Source organism: Ranitomeya variabilis, chromosome 2, assembly GCF_051348905.1.
Source record: "Ranitomeya variabilis isolate aRanVar5 chromosome 2, aRanVar5.hap1, whole genome shotgun sequence".
NCBI lineage: Eukaryota > Metazoa > Chordata > Amphibia > Anura > Dendrobatidae > Ranitomeya > Ranitomeya variabilis.
In genome coordinates, this window is record NC_135233.1 from 909378958 (window position 1) to 909394823 (window position 15866).

Below are 15866 nucleotides of genomic sequence, written 5' to 3' on the forward strand. Positions count from 1 at the left end.
TCTTCAGTTGCCGCGACATTGCATTAAATGCAATAACGGTTGATCAAAAGATCATATCTCCACCAAAATGGTATCATTAAAAACATCAGCTCGGCACGCAAAAAATAAGCCCTCACCAAACCCGTGATCAAGAAATTTGGAAATGCTATGGGAATCGGAAAATGGCGCAATTTTTTTTTTTTTTTTTTTACAAAGTTTGGAATTTTTTTTCACCACTCAGATAGAAAAGAATTAGACATGTTTGGTATCTGTGAACTCGTAATGACCTGGAGAATCGTAATGGTAGGCCATTTAGTAATCCTAGTAAAAAAGCCAAACAAAAAACAAGTGTGGGATTGCACTTTTTTTTGCAATTTGACCGCACTTGGAATTTTTTTCCCGTTTTCTAGTACACGATTGTGTCATTCAAAAGTACAACTCATCCCACTAAAAACAAGCCCTCACATGGCCATATTGACAGAAAAAAAAAAGTTATGCCTCTGGGAATAAGGGGAGTGAAAAACGAAAACGTGAAACCAAAAAAAGCTTCCGGGGTTAAGGGGTTATTAAAAGGAATCTGGCAGTAGTTTTTTACTATTTCATCTGAGAGCAACATAATGGAGTAAACAAGACCCTGAAGACAAAAATATATCACTTAGTTTTCTGGGTGCAGCCGTTCTGGCACAATCAGAGTTTTTAGATTTAGCAATTCAGCAGACCTCCGAAAGCTAACTCTGCCCACACCAGGCTCCCTGTGCACATAACTATAGACAGTGAGGTGCTTATCACAGAAGGGGATGGAGTCGGACCAGGACTCACAAGACCAGATAGTCACAGCAATGTTTATCACAAGGTGATTATAGCTTCAGTCTAAGTAAACTACAGCACACAGCCGTATATGTGACACATCGTTGAGTTCCGTTTTTTAACCCATATCTCATGGTGTCCTCAGATTACATAGCAAAAACCTGCTGACAGATTCCCTTACATCTCTGCCTCTTACTGCAGCCCACACTGCCCAGACAGACTATTAAGTGTCTCATGTAGCAGTGGGGGGCACAATGAAGCAAATATTAAAGGGGGTATCTTATGATCATTCATAAATTGCTTTCATTGGTTTGATCTCCAGGATTAGGAGAGATTTGGGGTGTAAACATAATAAACAATGACTAAAACAATAAAGCAAACAGGAAAAGGGTCTGTGACCAAACTGGCAGCTGAGACCAGCTCGTCCCATATTATTTGAGGTCACAACCTGCGCACCTGAGGAAGGCAGCACTAATTAGTCCTCAGAAGCCCATAACCCTGAAATATGCAGTGATTATACACAATGACTAGATGAACAGTCCTGCCCTGTGCACCGAAATAGGATTCGGCTCTGCTTGTCGATTGGAGTGGTTGTCACGTCATTGCAGGAATGTGATTTGCACTTAATTGTGATTGTGTTCTGACTAGATTTTCATCTGCTTTACTCAACAGAACATTGAGAGAAGATGATGAGAATCTATTCAGCACATAACTGCAACTGTGCAAATCACATGACACAGTATTGAGAACATGGGGGAAGCACAGTATGGAGAATATGGGGGAAAGTACGTTGTGGAGAACATTGGGTAACTCTGTATGGAGTACATGAGAGGGGAATCACAGTATGGAGAACATGAGGGGGACTCTATGGAGAACATGAGGGGGGAAGCACGGTATGGAGAACATGTGGGGTGGGATCACAGTATGGGGAACATAAGGGAGGAAGCATGGTATGGAGAATATGAGGGGGGAAGTACTATATGGAAAACATGAGGGGGGAAAGCATGGTATGGAAAATATGGGGGGAAGCACAGTATGAAAAACATGGGGGATGCATGGTATGAAGAATATGAGGGGGATGCAAGGTATGAAGAACATGGGTAAGATTGGTATGTAGAACATGAGGGGGTAAGCACATCATGGAGAACATGAAGGGGGAAGGAGCAAGCACAGTATGGAGAACATGAGGGGGTAAGCACAGGATGGAGAACTTGAAGGGGGGAAGCACGGTATGGAGAACATGAGGGGTGAAGGAGGAAGCACAGTATGGAGAGCATGAGTGGAGTATGGTATGGAGATCATGGGGCTGAAGCACGCTATGGAGAACATGGGGGTGGGTGAAGCACGGTATGGAGAACTTGGGGAAGCACGGTATGGTGAATATGGGGGGATGCATATGGAGAATATGGGGGTAAGCACAGTATGGAAAACATGATGGGACTCTGTATGGAGGACATGAAGTGGGCAAGGAGATGGAGTACATGGGGGACTTTGTATGGAAAACATGGGGGAAGTACGATATGGAAAAAATGAGGGGGAAATCACAGTATGGAGAACATGGGGGGAAAACACGGTATGCAGACCATGAGGGGGGACTCGTTATGTTGAACATGAGGGTTAAGACTTATAGAACATGAGGGGGGAGCTCAGTATGGAGTGGGGACAACATGAGCAGGGTAGTAAAATTGGGGCTGCATGGAGTGGGAACAATGTGGAGATCAATGTTCATATGTGGAGAAGGTGAGGTGGGTATAATTCCTAATGGACCACTGTGTGGTGGTTTTCGTTTATGAGGTGATGCTGTGACTGTTAAATTTTTCTAGGGCAGTGTGGTGGGAATATTTTATAGGAGAAAACAGTGGAAAAATGTACCATAAGTGAGACAGTGTTGGGTATTTTTTTTGCATAAGGAGCACAGTCAGGGGCAATTATTTATTTAGGGGCACAGCATAGGACTTATTTAGGTACATCATGGGTTGTAATTTTTATCCAGGAACATTATAATAACACTGTTATTTTTAAGGACACCGTTTCGCGATGTGCTGCAGAAAACCAGAGACAATGGAAACCTGCAGAGACGAGCTGTGGCTGTGAGAAGTCATCTTAGATCTAAATCTAAGGTGCATTTACATTAGTTAATTGCAGTCTTTAAACTACCATTGATCTGTTGTATGAAGCCGATCAGCAGTCCCTTAATAGCCTGTTTAAACAGGATATGACCTCACGTTCGTGTACACAGAACGATCATTAACATCACCGTCTTGTGCACATATGAAAGCAATGTTCTCAACAGCACATGTGTTCACAGGACGATGTGTTCCTGAGAAGGATGATGATGATATATAAAAGGAGTCTTTTACCCCCAAAATGCCAATTACTCTGCATACATATTTATTTAAGGGACATAGCCCTGGCTTAAAAGTCTGCAGGTTTTCCCCATATAAAGTACCTATAAGCCCCCTGTTACAGAATTCTGGTATGCTATCTGTATGTCCCCAATCTCCTATGCAAGGCAAAAAAAAAAACTTCTTAAAGGGGTTGTTTTAAGTTGGAAAGTTATCCACTCTGTGGGTGATCGAACCTTCGGCGTTTCTGAGAACTGGAGCAGAGGTCAATTCATCCTCACTACTGCTCCATTCATTCTTAATGAGAGTGCCGGAGATTACAGAGTGCAGTGGTCTGCTGATCTTTGGCATTCCCATTATAATGAATGTAGCAGTAGTGCCTCTGCTTCATTCAACCGGGGTTCTTCAGATTCCCGGTCCTCAGGATCAGTGGGAACCATGGCGCTTCAACTGCCAGTGATCGGAAAGTTATTCCCTATCCCATGGACAGGGAAATAACTTTCAAACTTGAGATAGCCGCTTTAAAGAATATCTAAGTTTTTGGGATATTTGATATGTTTTTTGCCCATTCTGAGCAGATTGATGGGTCACCCAGTTCTGAGTCCCCAGCTAGTCGCTAAAAAAAGATCTCCTAGAAGACGTCAGCTCAAGAGCCTGTAGGGCATGCACACAGCACAGAGTGGATCCATTGAGTAGAAAGTCATAGTCCTGAGCTTTGCATTTATAAAGGTCTTTTGAGCAATTGTTAGAGGTCTCGGGTTCCACCCCATTATGCCCCTTCTTCCAGGTGGGCTTGTGTTCTCTCACATGCTATGACTGAGTTTCAGTTCCAGTCTGACCCTGTTGGCGACCCATCCTGCCTTTGGCTCGCTCCTTCGAACGGCAGCCCTATATTGGAAGCAATCTACTGGACCGAGTTGTAAGACCAGATCCCTGTACACAGGATAAAGTGTGAAAGCCAGGGTACCTGTCGCTTGTACTAAGGCAGCTTTTTTAAGCCTGTAGCCACTAACAGTTGTGACACACAGTACATAGAAGAGGCACATTTATAAGACTATGATTTATAACATTTTTGTTAACACATCCAATTGTGGAACTTATTTTTATTCCAAGATCCACTGATTAAAATGTACTTTGTTTGTGGCAAGACCCCTTTAGCACCCAAGCACCCGAGCCAGCCTTAGGAGGTTCAGGGTGATGATGTCAGAGGAGTTTACCAGGTTTCCTGAGAAACCCACGGTGGACTATTGCAAAGAGAGGCTGTTATATGTGAAGGTAGCAAGGTCCATCACTGGAGCCAGAACAGATGAGTAACTTTTACAGCTGCTACTAGACATTGAGCACCATGGCATAGCTTCCTTGTAACCAGAATAACCAAATCCTTCATCTCTGTAAACCCTAGTATATTTCCATTTAATATTTGGGTGCCAACACTTTCGGCCATGACTGTAATTGGACTGTGCACTGTCTTTCAGTTTTATTTTACTATTATATGATGCTATGAGGTCTTTGCTACACAATTAGATCCATTTCAAGCTATGCATGCTTATGAAACAATACACCCCACTGCATATGCCATTAATGTCTCACCATGTGGACAATTAAATATTAAGAAAATGTATAATAACGTCTATAAAAGATAATTTGCATTTTTAGTGGGGGGTTTACAATTATATTTTCATTCATGGCTCATTATTAGCATATGCATAAGTTTTACTTCTGTGGGGATACAACCACTAAAACAAAAAAGGCTACATTGCTACACTTGGAAGATACCAGAAGAAAGTATAAGGGTATGTGCACACGTTCAGGATTTTTTGCGTTTTTTTTGCGTTTTTTCGCCATATGCATCCTATCATTTAGAATGCATTCCGCAATTTTTGTGCACATGGTGCGTTTTTTTCCGCGAAAAAACGCACGCAGTAAAAAAAGCAGCATGTTCATTAATTTTGCAGATTTTTTGCGTTTTTCCCGCTATTTAATGCATTGGGAAAAAACGCGGAAAAAAACGCATCAAAAAACGTGCAAATAAAACGCATGCGGATTTCTGGCAGAAATGTCCGGTTTTTGTCAGGAAATTTCTGCAAGAAATCCTGAACGTGTGCACATAGCCTCAAGCTCAAGCTTAAGAAGGTAAGTGGAAAATTGGCAACATCTGCAGTGTTCAGTAAAAAAAATATTATTTATAGCCGGATCATAAACCATTTCCTCATTGGTTTGAATAATGTTATCTCTGCTATCTCTTCCATCCTTATTTATCATAACAGGATAATATATGAGGCTTTTTTATTTTCACAAACAAGAAGTAAATGTTTCAAGGATTTGATAATTCACATTATAACTGTATAATGAAGACTATACACTGTAACTATATTACTGCTATGATAAGGACTTACAAATTAGCACATGATGTCATTTTTATGCATCTACATTAGTCTGGGTATTATACTTGTGGACAAAGCAGCTACTAATGAGACCTGGAACATTTTTATTGCTTACAATAGATAATTAAATATCACAATGTTTGGTGCCTACTGCCCTTCAGCAGGTTTATATGTCACTGTGGTTACCTACTGCACACATAGCCTGTGTGCGGAGTTGTGTATTACAGGCATTAGGACATACCGTACATTTCTTTATTACTAATGTTTACAAACTAATGGAGACATGGGGAAATAAATATCACTTTTGTAATATCTGTAATGAAGTTGGTAGATATACATGCAAATAGTTACCTAGTAGCTAAGTTATAAAATCTCATATACTCCAGATTTATTACTTGTACATTTGGCCCTGACTTAATAGAGTGATGATTCATTGTGCCGATACCCTGTAAAAAGTCAGGCCCATAAAATTAATAAAATAATTAGGAACTGGAAAAGTAGCATTTCTGCTTTTAATCTCCATCAGGTTCTCATCGATGTGCCCTTTCTAGAGATATCAACTGCAGCCTGCATTAAAATTAAAGCAATGTAGGAGTCTGCAAAATCTTGGAAAGAATAAAATCATTGACTTGAAACAGTTCACCAGACCATCTTGAATAAAGGAATTGATAATGGAATGGAGGATAGGCATTTCAATGACTTCGCTGCTGCAGGAGATGAGTTCCACACTCCAGATTTGATACAAGTAGTTTTAGTATGCATTTCAGGCTTGAACGAAAATCTTTTTCAAATATAAAGTACTTATAATTGAAAAAGGACTCAATTCACACACATATCCTCCATCCTATTATTCATTGGGTGCTGAAAAACCTGCTAGAAAACTGCTGCAGCTGATTCAAACAAAGGCCTTTATTGGAGTTGTGACAATCACAAACCCCATCACATGAGCAGCATCTCACCCCCTAACCCACACTTAACAAACCAGATCACCATATGGACGCTTGTCCCCTTTTTTCTCCTTTGGATAAGAGAATAGACAATTGTACACAATTAACACACTTTTATAGAATGTACAAATACAGAGTCAGGCTTCATTATATGAATCAGGAGAATAATTATTCTTTTAGCATTTATCAATAGATTTGACCTGATCCTTTTTTTTTGTAAGTAATGTTACAGTGTCTGTATCATCACACTACAACTGTCCTATAGTAGGGCAGCATACTATGTGATTCTCTTCTACTAAACCAAATATCATAAAAGGATTATGCTATTTGTTTTATAACACTTAGTACAGAATAATAGTGAAAAGATATCTGGAACTCTGTGAGTGGACTAAGTAAGATCTGGTCATTTATTTCAGGAACATAAATGTAGACAGGACAGCTCAGTCAGGAAAAACTAACTTGTTTCGACCAGAAAGTCTTGATCATGGTTCGAACCATGATTTACATCTTCTGGTCGAAACGCGTTGATTTTCCTGACTGAGCTGTCCTGTCTACATTTATGTTCCTAAAAGAAATTTGAAGATTTTAGTCCACTCATGAAGTAACAGGAAAAAAAAGAAAAGATTCACAGTTAATGTCTGACAAGTTTGTGTGCCCATGCACCTGTAGGAGGATTATTCTGCAAGACTGATGAGCTGGAATCCTCATTCCCTGTACATAGAATAGAATATAACAGACTGCGTTCAGAAAGGGGGCGCTGTCCTCATTCTCCCCACTATTGCTGTATGTACATGAGTACTGTGGTCATCTGTCAGGGCTCCAAACATATTAAGACATGTTTTTATGAACAAAGTGTTAATTTGTTCCGACAAATTATGATTGGGGCCAGAATAGAGGAAGAAAATGTTGTTCTTGTTACATTCATTAGTATATTATCATGTAAATTAGATGTCTTTTCAGTTGAAAAAGCCAATGGTCAATTAAGTTCAACATATTGAATAGTTTTAATATATTTTATATGCTGTCTAGGTGAGAATTATATTCTATTATCAAAAATAAAAGATGAAGAAAAGTACTTATCGGTAATTATAATGTAGCGCGTTTGCTTTATGTTTGCAGACCAGTTCAATCACTCATACTCATAATTCTGAAATTATCTGTAATTTCCTATCTCGAGGTCTAGTGTCTGCTTCTTATAGATCACGCTATGTTACACTCTACAGTTCTAGCTGTGCTGAGTGCATTAAGTGGGAAAAAATACATTACTATGATGAAAAACCATAGATAACAAATCAATAGTTCTTGCTCCATTCCTACACATTATTTTTACAAATAAGTTGTATCAGAAAGGAATGTTAATATGTATAGAGTAGTTAATGATCAAAATGTTACACCTTATGTATAAGCTGTCCATGCAGCCGGCCATAGATCTCAGGCTGTCTGACTAAGGACTCATACACACAACCATACTCCATGGACAGGGCCGTATTTGCCACTAGGCACTCGAGGGCACGTGCCTAGGGCGGGGACGATGCGGGGGGCGGCACCTGAGCAAGTGAGCAAGGTTTTTTTTTTTTTCACCTCCCGACCGACCCAACCCCCGTCCGCCTTCCCCCCCGGGCCCAGCCTAAACCGCCGCCCCCCCGCCTCCCCCCGCCCTCCTTGAAGACGATACTCACCCTGCTCCAGCGATGCCTGGTCTCAGCTTCTGTAGCGTGTCCTGAGTGAGCGGTCACGTGGTACCGCTCATTAAGGCTCATGAATATGCGCATATTCATGAGCCTTAATGAGCGGTATCACGTGACCGCTCACGCAGGAAGAAGGTGCTGCGAGGCTGCGCCTGTGCGTCGGGAGTCGGGACAGAGCCGGAGGGATGTCGGCGCGCCCGCTCGGTGTGAGACAGCTGACAGGTGAGTATGAGGGACAGGGGGGATGAAGGAGGACGGTAAGCCGCCCGCGCCATGGGAGAAGGAGCGGGGAGCGGAGAGCGGAGGGGGGTGGTGGAGTGATCAGCCATGCATGGGGGGGTGGAGAGATGAGCCATGCATAGGGGGGAATATGAGTCATGCATACAAGAGGTGGGGAGGTTATGAGCCATGCATACAGGGTGGCGGGGGGGTGGATATGAGCCATGCATACAGGGGGGAATTATGAGCCATTCATACAGGAGGTGGGGGGAATTATGAGCCATGCATAGGGGGATATGAGCCATGTATACAGGGGGGTGGGGGGGTGGATATGAGCCATGCATACAGGGGGGGAATTATGAGCCATGCATACAGGAGGTGGGGGGGAATTATGAGCCATGCATAGGGGGATATGAGCCATGCATACAGGGGGGCGGGGGGGGGGGTGGATATGAGCCATGCATACAGGGGGGGAATTATGAGCCATGCATACAGGAGGTGGGGGGGAATTATGAGCCATGCATAGGGGGATATGAGCCATGCATACAGGGGGGGTGGAGAGATGAGCCATGCATAGGGGGGAATATGAGTCATGCATACAAGAGGTGGGGGGATATGAGCCATGTATACAGGAGGGCTGGGGGGGTGGATATGAGCCATGCATACAGGGGGGGAATTATGAGCCATGCCTACAGGAGGTGGGGGGGAATTATGAGCCATGCATAGGGGGATATGAGCCATGCATACAGGGGGGGGAATTATGAGCCATGCATACGCGGGGGGATATGAGCCATGCATATGGGATGGGAGGAAGATGAGCCATGCATACAAGATGGGAGGGGGGCATTATACACTATTGAGCATCATGTGTGGCCATTATACAGTATGGAGCATCATGTGTGGCCATTATACAGTATGGAGCACTGTGTGGCCATTATACAGTATGGAGCATCATGTGTGGCCATTATACAGTATTGAGCATCATGTGGGGCCATTATACAGTATTGAACATCATGTGGGGTCATTATACAGTATGGAGCATCATGTGTGGCCATTATACAGTATGGAGCATCATGTGTGGCCATTATACAGTATTGAGCATCATGTGTGGCCATTATACAGTATGGAGCATCATGTGTGGTCATTATACAGTATGGAGCATCATGTGTGGCCATTATACAGTATTGAGCATCATGTGTGGCCATTATACAGTATGGAGCATCATGTGTGGCCATTATACAGTATGGAGCATCATGTGTGGCCATTATACAGTATGGAGCATTGTGTGGCCATATTTTTTTGGTTATAATTATTGTATATGAAACAGTGTGATCAGCAGTGCTAAATGGGTGTGGTTGGGACTTGGATATGGGTGTGACTAGTTGTGAAATGGGTGTGGTTAGAGGCGTGGCCTAAATTTGCAGCGGCGCACATAGTGCGCCGCAACCTTTATACCTCTTTCCCTTCAAGAGTTGGGAGGTATGGTACCGCATTTGCCAGATCACAGCAAGTGCCGCAAATCCCATAGGGAATGAATGAAGCCAAACGCAGTGTTGCCGTAAGTGATCTGTTACACGGCAGATGCGAAAAAACTGCCCGATCTGCTGCAAAAGGCTATTTTCACAACAGCGATTCTTGCCAAAGTCACTGGCGATAGTGTCATACTCACCAATGGGGGAGGCAGCACTAAAAGTGCCTAGGGCAGCAGAAACTCTAAATACGGCCCTGTCCATGGATCCATATAAACGTGCCTGAAAGAAATAGTGATATGCGCTATTTTCGATCTTACATGTCTCCATATATGGCTTCATTATGTACATGAAACCTAAATATGGCCATATACATGAGAGAAAATTCAGCCTGACCTGGCAATTTTTGTGCTACTGGCTATCCTGGCTATATAATGGTATGCTGACTCAGGGCCGGCTCCAGGTTTTCATCTTTCCATTTTACACATACCATGATTCATGATGCACAGATACATCAGATAAATATAGGTATAGTACAATGCCAAATATTTCACTTACTACATATACTACATCAGTGATATCTGTTGTAAATTATACAATAGCTCAGAAACCAGCAAATGCTCGCAGCACAGAGTGACTGCAGACTCTTCATTTTATACCGGACAGTATAGACCTCCATACAGTATTATGGGCCCCACATAGTCCTCCATACAGTATTATGAGCACCACATAGTCCTCCAAACACTATTATGGACACCACATAGTTCTCCATATAGTATTATGGGCACCACATAGTCCTCCATACAGTATAGGGGGCCCCACATACTGCTCCATACAGTATAATGGGCCCCACATAGTGCTCTATTCAGTATAATAGTCCCCATATAGTTGTCCATACAGTATAATGGCCCCACATAGTGCTTCTTATTGTATAATGGCCAGAACATAGTGCTACATACAGTATAAGGGTATGTTTCCACGTTCAGGAAACGCTGCGTGTTTGACGCTGCGTAGAGCCGCAGCGTCAAACACGCAGCATCCAGATGTTACAGCATAGTGGAGGGGATTTCATGAAATCCCGTCTTCACTATGCATTAAAAGACGCATGCGGCAGACCCGCGGAAACGGACATGCGGCGCGTCTTTTCAGAACGCAGCATGTCCTTACAATGCTGAAACAACGCAAGGACAATGCAGGTGACCTGCCAGTGACCTCAGGTGCAGATTTGGTCAGGATTTTACCTGAGTAAAATCCTGACCAAATCCTGATGCAATCCTGAACGTGAACACATACCCTAATGGGCCCCCTATATTGCTTCATACATGATAATGGATGTCATATATTGCTACATACAGTGTAATGGGCCCAATATAATGCTCCATTCATTTAAAAAAAAAAATTATACCTCACCAGCGCTGGTACTGTTTCCCCCGACTCACGGGCCCCATAGTGTGCAGGTCTCCCTGATGGCAAATGGGCCCCCTGTCTGTCCTTGGCCCCGACACTTGCCCGGGTGCACCGGCCCTGTGCTGACTGACAGCAGATGTCAACATACTTTGTTCTTATGGGAGGCAAGAAGAGTCTGGCATCAACTTATTTCCCTCTACCCATTAAGAAGATATGCATTCTCAGAATAATCCAGCATGCATGAGAGATTAGCAGAATAGCTCTTGGCCAACTAAATGTTCGACTGACAGATATTGAAAGTGTTTTAAAGGCCGATCTTGTTTCTAGATACTTGTTTTTTTTTACAAAAAACAGTCCAACAGTATTACCAGTTGTTGTATGTCATATTGTTTAAACCCATGGCCATAAATCATAAGTGTCTACATCATACTAATGAATAAATATTTGTCCATCAATCTGTTGCCAGAGATAGTAACGTCAAAGGGAAACAGTATCACAAATGTGTTATTAGGCTGTCTGCGGCTGCTAGAAAACTTGATGAATTGATTTAGATTAGCTATTAATACATTGGTATAATTTTACAAAGGAAGTATTTCCCTCGATAGAACAAAAGGTAATGCCGACTCATCATATGTTTAGCTGTTCCTACATGCACTGCTAACAGAAATGAATCCTCAAGAAGCAAATGGATCCAGCATTAGAGGTAAAAGCTGCAAAGATTTATTCAAACTTGTTAAAATCCAATTCTTATAATTAGCACAAAGGCTGCGGGACACGCCTGAAACATGGCAGCCTGTGCTGACTGCTAAGTACAAATAAAAAATTGCTGGTTTTATCTCTAACACTGGACCTCTTTGCTTTTTGTGGATCTTCCTTGATACCTGGTGGATTTGAACAAATGAGTCGCACGTATTCTACGTGATGTATCGATTTTTTATTTATTTTACCACAGTTGATACCCTATATCCATTGTTTAATATTTAATATTTCATTTAATACAAAAAGTTAAGATCAATATTTCCTTCTTGTAGACTCTAAGAATATTTATTTTATTTATTAGGCTGGCCTCTATCGATATCTACAGTGGGTACGGAAAGTATTCAGACCCATTTACATTTTCACTCTTTGTTTCATTGCAGCCATTTGGTAAATTCAAAAAAGTTAATTTTTTCACATTAATGTACACTCTGCACCCCATGTTGACTGAAAAAAAACAGAAATGTAAAAATGTTTACAAATTTAATAAAAAAGAAAAGCTGAAATATCACATGGTCATAATTATTCAGACACTTTGCTCAGACACTCGTATTTAAGTCACATGCTGTCCATTTCCTTGTGATCCTCCTTGAGATGGTTCTACTCCTTCATTGGAGTCCAGCTGTGTTTAATTAAACTGATAGGACTTGATTTGGAAAGGCACTCACGTGCCTCACAGACCTCACAGCTCACAGTGCATGTCAGACCAAATGAGAATCATGAGGACAAAGGAACTGGCCAAAGAGCTCAGAGACAGAATTGTGGCAAGGCACAGATCTGACCAAGGTTACAACAGAATTTCTTTAGTACTCAAGGTTCCTAACAGCACAGTGGCCTCCATAATCCTTAAATGGAAGAAGTTTAGGACCACCAGAATTCTTTCTAGACCTGGCCGTCCAGCCAAACTGAGCAATTGTGGGAGAAGAGCCATGGTGAATGAGGAAAGAACCCCAAGATCACTGTGGCTGATCTCCAGAGATGCAGTAGGGAGATGGGAGAAGGTTCCCCAAAGTCAACTATCACTGCAGCCTTCCACCAGTCAGGCCTCTATGGCAGAGTGGCTGGACAGAAGCCTCTCCTCAGTGCAAGACATATGAAAGCCTGCATAGAGTTTGCTAAAAAATACATGAAGGACTCCCAGACTATGAGAAATAAGATTCTCTGGTCTGATGAGTTAAAGATAGACTTGTTTGGTGATAATTCTAAATGGTATGTGTGGAGAAAACCAGGCACTGCTCATCACCTGCCCAATACAATCCCAACAGTGAAACATGGTTTTGGCAGCATCATGCTATGGGGGTGTTTTTCAGCTGCAGGGACAGGACGACTGATTGTCATTGAAGGAAACATGAGTGCTCTGGACCTCAGACTTGGTCGAAGGTTCAACTTCCAAAAAGACAATGACCCTAAGCACACAACTAAAATAACAGGAGTGGCTTCAGAACAACTCTGTGACCATTCTTGATTGGCCCAGCCAGAGCCCTGACCTTAACCCAATTGAGCATCTCTGGAGAGACCTGAAAATGGCTGTCCACCAACGTTCACCGTTCAACCTGACGGAACTGGGGAGGATCTGCAAGGAGGAATGGCAGAGGATCCCCAAATGCAGGTGTGAAAAACTTGTTGCATCATTACCAAGAAGACTCATGGCTGTGCTAGCTCAAAAAGGTGTTTCTACTCAATACTGAGCAAAGGGTCTGAATACTTATGGCCATGTGATATTTCAGTTCTTTTTTAATAAATTTTCAAAAATTGCTACATTTCTGTTTTTTTTTTCAGTCAAGATGGGGTGCAGAGTGTACATTGATGAGAAAAAAATTGACTTTTTTGCATTTACCAAATGGCTGCAATAAAACAAAGAGTGAAAATTTTAAAGGGGTCTCAATACGTTCCGTACCCACTGTATGTAACTCACTAGCTCTGTTACCTTATAATTCTGGGATCCAACTAAATAACATTTACCATACATATGGTTTGAGGACGATTCTGCTCAGGGCTTAGCCTTTCAAAATCTCTAGGTCTGATGAAAAGAGCAAGGAACAACACCACGACTCCCCCTAAGAAGAAACCAGTCTATTAGCACCCCCGTTCTAGTGATCATTACGGTTTCAACAGTGGCACTACAGTAATGAAACATACTGTAGGTAGCAAATACATATGGTTGTAAACTCTAATTTGTCTTTGTTGTTTCAGCAAATTTTGCATAAATAATAGCAAATATAAGAGACATTGTAATATAATTTAGCAGAGAAATATGTTTCTACTTGACTTGTGAAACCCTTCATCTCCAGCTTCCTGAACTCATAATGTTTCAGAAATACAATTAAGCCCTCATTCACAAATAAAAATGTCTCTGTACGTTTTGCATTTACAAACTGTCAGCGGAAAAACACGGACATGTGAATAGCACCATAAATTATAATGAGTATGTGTTGTATCTGTGAAAAAAAATGATTACAATGCCTATGTGTAACACGAATTTGTGAATGAGGACTAAAGGCCTTCTTGGTCAAAACAAGATGAGCAGCTAGCTCACTGAGGCTATGGCTAGCTTCACACTAGCATTCAGCAAGGCTGCGGACGGCAGCCTTCTTCCTCCGTGAAGCCCCGCCCACTGCCATGCCTCTTACTTTAACTCCGCCTATGTCTGCATGCGTTCTGCATACCCTATCTTTAATCCCTTTCTGACATTAGACGTACTATCCCGTGGAGGTGGGGTGGGCCCGTATGACCACCGACGGGATAGTACGTCATATGCGATCGGCCGCGCTCACAGGTGAGCGCGGACGATCGCGGCCGGGTGTCAGCTGACTATCGCAGCTGACATCCGGCACTATGTGCCAGGAGCGGTCAAAAACCGCCCCCGGCACATTAACCCCCAGCACACTGCGATCAAACATGATCGCAGTGTTTCGGTGGTATAGGGAAGCATCGCGCAGGGAGGGGGCTCCCTGCATGCTTCCCTGAGACCCCCGGAGCAACGCGATGTGATCGCATTGCTCCTAGGGTCTCTTACCTCCTCCTCCCTGCAGCAGGCCCGGATCCAAGATGGCTGCGGCATCCGGGTCCTGCAGGGAGGTGGCTTCACAGCGATCTTACACTATAACATGATTGCCCCCCCCCCCCCCCGGGGCAATGTTATAGTGTAAAAAAAAATATTCACATGTGTAAAAAAAAATTAAAAAAATTCCCCAAAAAAAAAAAAAAATATATATATATATTGTTCCTATAAATACATTTCTTTATCTAAAAAACCCCAAAAACAATAAAAGTACACATATTTAGTATTGCCGCATCCGTAACGACCCGACCTATAAAACTGTCCCACTAGTTAACCCCTTCAGTGAACACCGTAAAGAAAAAAAAAAAAACAGGCAAAAAACAACGCTTTATTATCATACCTCCGAACAAAAAGTGGAATAACACGCGATCAAAAAGACGGATATAAATAACCAAGGTACCGCTGAAAACGTCATCTTGTCCCGCAAAAAATGAGCTGCCGTACAGCATCATCAACAAAAAAATAAAAAAGTTATAGTCCTCAGAATAAAGCAATGCAAAAATAATTATTTTTTCTGTAAAAGTTTTTATCGTATAAAAGCGCCAAAACATAAAAAAATGATATAAATGAGGTATGGCTGTAATCGTACTGACCCGAAGAATAAAACTGCTTTATCCATATTACCAAACGCGGAACGGTATAAACGCCTCCCCCAAAAGAAATTCATGAATAGCTGGTTTTTGGTCATTCTGCCTCACAAAAATCGGAATAAAAAGCGATCAAAAAATGTCACGTGCCCAAAAATGGTACCAATAAAAACGTCAACTCGTCCCACAAAAAACAAGACCTCACATGACTCTGGAC

At 42.2% G+C, this 15866-nt stretch overlaps 1 protein-coding gene and 1 long non-coding RNA gene across 3 annotated transcripts in view; one reads left to right on the forward strand and one right to left on the reverse strand.

Moving 5' to 3' along the window:
- Positions 1-15866, forward strand: part of SLC7A14 (solute carrier family 7 member 14) — a 196186-nt gene that overhangs the window by 45084 nt on the left and 135236 nt on the right. The window lies entirely within an intron of this gene.
- Positions 1-15866, reverse strand: part of LOC143810012 (uncharacterized) — a 50203-nt gene that overhangs the window by 13289 nt on the left and 21048 nt on the right. The window contains exon 1 of one of the 2 annotated variants that reach the window (XR_013222596.1): positions 13929-14050. The exons of the other annotated variant lie outside the window; for it this stretch is intronic. This is a non-coding gene — a long non-coding RNA (uncharacterized LOC143810012). Of the gene's footprint in view, positions 1-13928; positions 14051-15866 lie in introns of those variants that run through there. 2 annotated transcript variants of the gene reach the window in all.